The sequence below is a fragment of the Procambarus clarkii genome, chromosome 13 (assembly GCF_040958095.1).
Source record: "Procambarus clarkii isolate CNS0578487 chromosome 13, FALCON_Pclarkii_2.0, whole genome shotgun sequence".
NCBI classification, from domain to species: domain Eukaryota; kingdom Metazoa; phylum Arthropoda; class Malacostraca; order Decapoda; family Cambaridae; genus Procambarus; species Procambarus clarkii.
Window position 1 is genome coordinate 19,562,883 of NC_091162.1, and position 7,824 is coordinate 19,570,706.

The following is a 7,824-nucleotide window of genomic DNA, read 5'->3' on the forward strand; positions in this document are numbered from 1 at the left end:
CATGATAACGTTATATTCTAAGGGAAATTGACATTGTTAAATCATCATTGTTAATTATTGTTAACAGCTAGGAGCAGCAGAATGAGAAGTTACGGAGGGAACTGAAGACACAAATAAATAACAGAGATGCGGTAGTAGCTTGAGGTACAAGGGAGCCGGTCGGCCGAGTGGACAGCACGCTGGACTTGTGATCCTGTGGTCCTGGGTTCGATCCCAGGCGCCGGCGAGAAACAATAGGCAGAGTTTCTTTCACCCTATGTCCCTGTTACCTAGCAGTAAAATAGGTACCTGGGTGTTAGTCAGCTGTCACGGGCTGCTGCCTGGGGGTGGAGGCCTGGTCGAGGACCGGGCCGCGGGGACACTAAAGCCCCGAAACCATCTCAAGATAACCTCAAGATACAATCATTTTTGGCAGGTTGCGAAAAGTGGAATATATATATATAGGGAAGGGATTTACTGTAGGAGCCTAAGACTGTTAGGAAGGCGGGAGTATGACCCTACACCTAGGTAGTAGAGGTGCGCCGTGCGCCCACTACCTTCCCCTAAGGAGAATCGGAGGAACTAATGCAGTTTCTTCTGAAGTTTCCAAAAGAAGGCACCAAGCCGGGGAGGCTGTGTAGCACCATCAAATGTGCGCGATATTCCAAAGGCGCTAAATATCATCACTAAGGATGCCAACACGAGAACAAAAAACGCATAAGGCGAACGATATCGAAGATATCCGATACATCAAGGAGATTTTCTTTAAGATCACAGGTATTTTTTCGGTGAAACAGAGAAGGTGTGTCGTGGTGGTGGTGGTGGTAGATATTGAGGTGATGGTTGTAATGGTTGGTATTGGGTTGACGGTAGTGATATATGAGAAAGAGTTAGCATGTGTGTGTGCGTATGTCTTTCGGCTGAGTGGTAACCGTGGTTCAGTAATGACTGTTTAATAGTGGTTCATTTGGTGATTTCCTTGCCCCTCCTCCCCTCCCTCCCCCCCTCCTTCAAAAATTGTAGTGACCTCCTTGAGTCGCCACTATCTCTCTCTCTCTCTCTCTCTCTCTCTCTCTCTCTCTCTCTCTCTCCTTCATGCAGTTGTGTTGTCTCTCTAGTACCCTCCCCCCCCCCCAGCCCTTCTTGCTCAACGGAGCTATAGTGGAGCAAATGAGCGCGAGGTCACTAACTGCCCAATTAGATCTCGGCTCGTGACCTTGTAGGAGCCGCATCAACGACAACAAGCACGTCTACGCCTGGGTGACCTTCTACGGTTTGAAAAATAGTGTATTCACTTGTCATGTCATATATATATACACATCTGACTCCTTGTATAGAGTTCGTCTGCGTCTTCCCTCGTACGGTCTACAGTGAAGTTATTATTATTTTTTTAATCTGTCTCAACCTTTATTTATCCATCTTTTTTTTGGAGACCGTTACGTATTTTTTATATCGTGATCATGACTCACGTCTGCCGTTGTTTCTTCATTGCTGGAAGGTTTAGGTTATACAGTGTAGCCTCGTGGCTCAAGATATTAATCTCTGGAACCATATTAGCAACTTGTCAATACATCCTGCGGGCTCACCATAGCCCGTGCTACTTGGAACTTTGTTCCAGGTAGCGAATCTTTAACAACAAACAACAGCAACTTGTCGCTGGAGCTTTTAAAGCTTTAAAGTTCATGAGGTCTGAGATTCAGGGTGCTTGTAGAGCTGCCTGCAAGGTGAAGTTAATGTGTGTGTGTGTGTGTGTGTACTCACCTATTTGTACTCACCTATTTACGTTTGTGGGAGGTTGAACTCTGGCTCTTTGGTCCCGCCTCTCAGCTGTCAGTCAACTAATGTACAGGTTCCTGAGCCTACTGGGCTCTATCATATCTACACTTGAAACTGTGTATGGAGTCAGCCTCCACCACATCACTGCCTAATGCATTACATTTGTCTACTACTCTGACACTGAAAAAAATTCTTTCTAACGTCTCTATGGCTCATTTAGGCAATCAATTTCCACCTGTGTCCCCCTAGTGCGTGTGCCCCTTGTGCTAAATAGCCTGTCTTTATCTACCCTATCAATTCCTTTGAGAATCTTGTATGTGGTGATCATGTCCCCTCTAACTCTTCTGTCTCCCAGTGATGTGAGGTTTAACTCCCGTAGTCTCTCCTCGTAGCTCATACCCCTCAGTTCAGGGTACTAGTCTGGTGGCAAACCTTTGAACCTTTTCCAGTTTAGTCTTATGCTTGACTAGATATGGACTCCATGCTGGAGACGCATACTCCAGGATTGGTCTGACATATGTGGTATACAAAGTTCTGAAAGATTCCTTACACAGGTTTCTAAAGGCCGTTCTTATATTAGCCAACCTGGCATATGCTGCTGTTATCCTCTTGATATGGGCTTCAGGGGACAGGTTTGGCGTGATATCAACCCCCAGGTCTTTCTCTCTCTATGACTCTTGAAGTATTTCATCTCCCAAATGATACCTTGTATCTGGTCTCTTGCTTCCTACACCTATCTTCATTACATTGCATTTGCTTGGGTTAAACTCTAACAACCATTTGTTCGACCATTCCAACAACTTGTCAAGGTCTTCTTGAAGCCTCAAGCTGTCCTCCTCTGTCTTAATCCTTCTCATAATTTTGGTGTCGTCAGCAAACATTGAGAGGAATGAGTCTATACCCTCTGAGAGATCATTTACGTATATCCGAAACAGGATAGGACCGAGTACAGAGCCCTGTGGGACTCCACTGGTGACTTCACGCCAATCTGAGGTCTCACCCCTCACTGTAACTCTCTGCTTCCTATTGCTTAGGTACTCCCTTATCCACTGGAGCGCCCTACCAGTTACTCCTGCCTGTTTCTCCAGCTTATGCATCAACCTTTTATGGGACACTGTGCCGAAGGCCTTCCGACAGTCCAAAAAATGCAGTCCCCCCAAAAAAACTAGATTGTGTGTGTGTGTGTGTGCTTCCATCGAGAAGAATTCACCTAGTTGTGCTTACAGGGTTAAGCTTCAGCTTCTGGAACCTGCCATTCCTGTTATCTATAACGTAATGCAATGACTCTCAATCCTCTTATTTCTTATCACATCTGCTTTTAAAATCTGCTATCAGGACAATAACTAACTCTGCCTTCAGACAACACACAGCTCCCTTGTTCAAATCCCTAAACATGCTAAACATAAATTCACTCCATATATTCTCTTGTGTAAATTACGTTTATAAAACCCTTTTTCTAAGTGCAAACCCTGTTCTGAAACTCTTCCTGGACAGATGTAATAGAACACACACTCACCACACCAGACATAAATATCACTTTGATATCTCCAGAGTCAAACTTAATCTATGTAAACACTGTATGCAAATATAGGGACCTAGTCTATGGAACTCATTCCCTAATGATTTGAAAAGCTATCCAACGTTATTGCCTTATTCAAAAAATATAACCAAAAAGTACCTAATTTCATCTTCATAGCTTTCTACCACTGTATCTAGTGCTACTCGATCCCCCCAATATTTATACCTAAGCCATATTACTTTACCATTGTAATCATAGATATCATCTGATATCATGGTTGTTGTATTGAGTGCATATTCTACTGCATTATTCCTTGAAACTTTTCCTCGAAATGATCCTCATTTTGTGCTTCAGTGAACCAATGTATAACCCTGAAATGCTATCCTCATGTACCTAGTAATTCTTGTTTCTTTATTGTGTATTGTTGGTATTGTGTATTGTTAGTATTGTGTATTGTTGGTATTGTGTATTGTTAGTATTGTGTATTGTTAGTATTGTGTATTGTTAGTATTGTGTATTGTTAGTATTGTGTATTGTTAGTATTGTGTATTGTGTATTGTTAGTATTGTGTATTGTTAGTATTGTGTATTGTTAGTATTGTGTATTGTTAGTATTGTGTATTGTTAGTATTGTGTATTGTTAGTATTGTGTATTGTTAGTATTGTGTATTGTTAGTATTGTGTATTGTTAGTATTGTGTATTGTTAGTATTGTGTATTGTTAGTATTGTGTATTGTTAGTATTGTGTATTGTTAGTATTGTGTATTGTTAGTATTGTGTATGTTAGTATTGTGTATTGTTAGTATTGTGTATTTTAGTATGGTGTATTGTTAGTATTGTGTATTGTTAGTATTGTGTATTGTTAGTATTGTGTATTGTTAGTATTGTGTATTGTTAGTATTGTGGTATTGTTAGTATTGTGTAGTGGTTATATTGTGTATTGTTAGTATTGTGGTATTGGTTAGTGACGTGTGTATTGTTAGTATTGTGTATTGTTAGTATTGTGTATTGTTAGTATTGTGTATTGTTAGTATTGTGTATTGTTAGTATTGTGTGGTAATTGTTAGTATTGTGTATTGTTAGATATTGTGTATATTGTATTGTTAGTATTGTGTATTGTTAGTATTGTGTATTGTTAGTATTGTGTATTGTTAGTATTGTGTATTGTAGTATTTTTTGTGTATTGTTAGTGATTGTTAGTATTGTGTATTGTTAGTATGTGTATGTGTATTTGTTTTGATTGTGTATTGTTAGTATTGTGTATTGTTAGTATTGTGTATTGTTAGTATTGTGTATTGTTAGTATTTTGTATTGTTAGTATTGTGTATTGTTAGTATTGTGTATTGTTAGTATTGTGTATTGTTAGTATTGTGTATTGTTAGTATTGTGTATTGTTAGTATTGTGTATTGTTAGTATTGTGTATTGTTAGTATTGTGTATTGTTAGTATTGTGTATTGTTAGTATTGTGTATTGTTAGTATTGTGTATTGTTAGTATTGTGTATTGTTAGTATTGTGTATTGTTAGTATTGTGTATTGTTAGTATTGTGTATTGTTAGTATTGTGTATTGTTAGTATTGTGTATTGTTAGTATTGTGTATTGTTAGTATTGTGTATTGTTAGTATTGTGTATTGTTAGTATTGTGTATTGTTAGTATTGTGTATTGTTAGTATTGTGTATTGTTAGTATTGTGTATTGTTAGTATTGTGTATTGTTAGTATTGTGTATTGTTAGTATTGTGTATTGTTAGTATTGTGTATTGTTAGTATTGTGTATTGTTAGTATTGTGTATTGTTAGTATTGTGTATTGTTAGTATTGTGTATTGTTAGTATTGTGTATTGTTAGTATTGTGTATTGTTAGTATTGTGTATTGTTAGTATTGTGTATTGTTAGTATTGTGTATTGTTAGTATTGTGTATTGTTAGTATTGTGTATTGTTAGTATTGTGTATTGTTAGTATTGTGTATTGTTAGTATTGTGTATTGTTAGTATTGTGTATTGTTAGTATTGTGTATTGTTAGTATTGTGTATTGTTAGTATTGTGTATTGTTAGTATTGTGTATTGTTAGTATTGTGTATTGTTAGTATTGTGTATTGTTAGTATTGTGTATTGTTAGTATTGTGTATTGTTAGTATTGTGTATTGTTAGTATTGTGTATTGTTAGTATTGTGTATTGTTAGTATTGTGTATTGTTAGTATTGTGTATTGTTAGTATTGTGTATTGTTAGTATTGTGTATTGTTAGTATTGTGTATTGTTAGTATTGTGTATTGTTAGTATTGTGTATTGTTAGTATTGTGTATTGTTAGTATTGTGTATTGTTAGTATTGTGTATTGTTAGTATTGTGTATTGTTAGTATTGTGTATTGTTAGTATTGTGTATTGTTAGTATTGTGTATTGTTAGTATTGTGTATTGTTAGTATTGTGTATTGTTAGTATTGTGTATTGTTAGTATTGTGTATTGTTAGTATTGTGTATTGTTAGTATTGTGTATTGTTAGTATTGTGTATTGTTAGTATTGTGTATTGTTAGTATTGTGTATTGTTAGTATTGTGTATTGTTAGTATTGTGTATTGTTAGTATTGTGTATTGTTAGTATTGTGTATTGTTAGTATTGTGTATTGTTAGTATTGTGTATTGTTAGTATTGTGTATTGTTAGTATTGTGTATTGTTAGTATTGTGTATTGTTAGTATTGTGTATTGTTAGTATTGTGTATTGTTAGTATTGTGTATTGTTAGTATTGTGTATTGTTAGTATTGTGTATTGTTAGTATTGTGTATTGTTAGTATTGTGTATTGTTAGTATTGTGTATTGTTAGTATTGTGTATTGTTAGTATTGTGTATTGTTAGTATTGTGTATTGTTAGTATTGTGTATTGTTAGTATTGTGTATTGTTAGTATTGTGTATTATTCTGATCTGCTTTTGTATTCAAATTTCTTCGGATTACTGTACCTGAAAACATTTTTTTTCTATTTTACTGTAATTATTCCACTTAAAATTATCTTTACCTGTAAATAAAACCTGTAAAATACCTGCTAACATTTTTTTTTTATCTACTTTACTATTAATTTATATAAAAAAAATTCTGTTAGTTTAAGGACTTGTCCGAAACGCTATGCGTGCTAGTGGCTTTACAAGAATGTTAATTCAACTTATTTTCTATATTCTCTGTCTCTTCTTCAGTGCTGGAATGTCAAGTTCTCTCAAGTTCATTCCTCGTATCCCAACCCTCTCACATCCGGGACCAATCATGTGCCAAACCACTCAACTTTTGCAAACATCAACATCTAGGAGTCAACTTGCTGTGATAATCCGATAATTCATTTTCCATGTCATTTACAATCTCTAAGGACCGTTATTTGACTTTGAATTCTGTTTAATATGAGGTGCTAGCATATTCCTTTATATAAAGCATTCCACTACGTGAACACTTTAATGTTAGAGAACTTTGATGGTAAGTAATGAAGTTGTGGGTTGTAGAGGATGATCAGTGGCCTCGCTTCTCCAATATCGGATTGTTGTGTGATCTTGGTGAGGGTTAAGTATGAGTAGTGAAAGTAGAAGGTCACCAGGTACACAACCTTGCTCTGCACCAGCCGCAGCCCAGTCCCAAACTGAAGAGCCTTTGACCTTGTAAACATGAGCAAGGCCACCGCTATTTAGTCAGAGGCTTCAATGTTAATCTGTCTCTCTCTCTCTCTCTCTCTCTCTCTCTCTCTCTCTCTCTCTCTCTCTCTCTGGTACCAAGGAGAGAGTCAGGAGCCTGGCAATTGAACTCATAATGATACTTATCATTACCGGGGACTGGATGCCTGTCCTTACGTCCATCGAGTTGACTAGCTCAGTAGTTGACGGTTGACTAACAATAGTTGACCAACTCCTCCACCACCTATATTTACTGCTAGGTAAACGGACGCATCGTGTGAAAGGAGACAATATCTGTCCCGCCCGGGGAATCGAACCCAGGATTCATGATTGCCAGTTGAAAAGATAAACATAGAGGCTACACTGATAGAGCACTGAATGACAGCAGTGATAGAGCACTGAGTGACAACCACCGCCCACGGGATGGGTATGGGGTCCACCACCGCCCACGGGATGGGTATGGGGTCCACCACCACCCACGGGATGGGTATGGGGTCCACCACCGCCCACGGGATGGGTATGGGGTCCACCACCGCCCACGGGATGGGTATGGGGTCCACCACCGCCCACAGGATGGGTATGGGGTCCACCACCGCCCACGGGATGGGTATGGGGTCCACCACCGCCCACAGGATGGGTATGGGGTCCACCACCACCCACGGGATGGGTATGGGGTCCACCACCGCCCACGGGATGGGTATGGGGTCCACCACCACCCACGGGATGGGTATGGGGTCCACCACCACCCACGGGATGGGTATGGGGTCCACCACCGCCCACGGGATGGGTATGGGGTCCACCACCGCCCACGGGATGGGTATGGGGTCCACCACCACCCACGGGATGGGTATGGGGTCCACCACCGCCCACGGGATGGGTATGGGGTCCACCACCACCCACG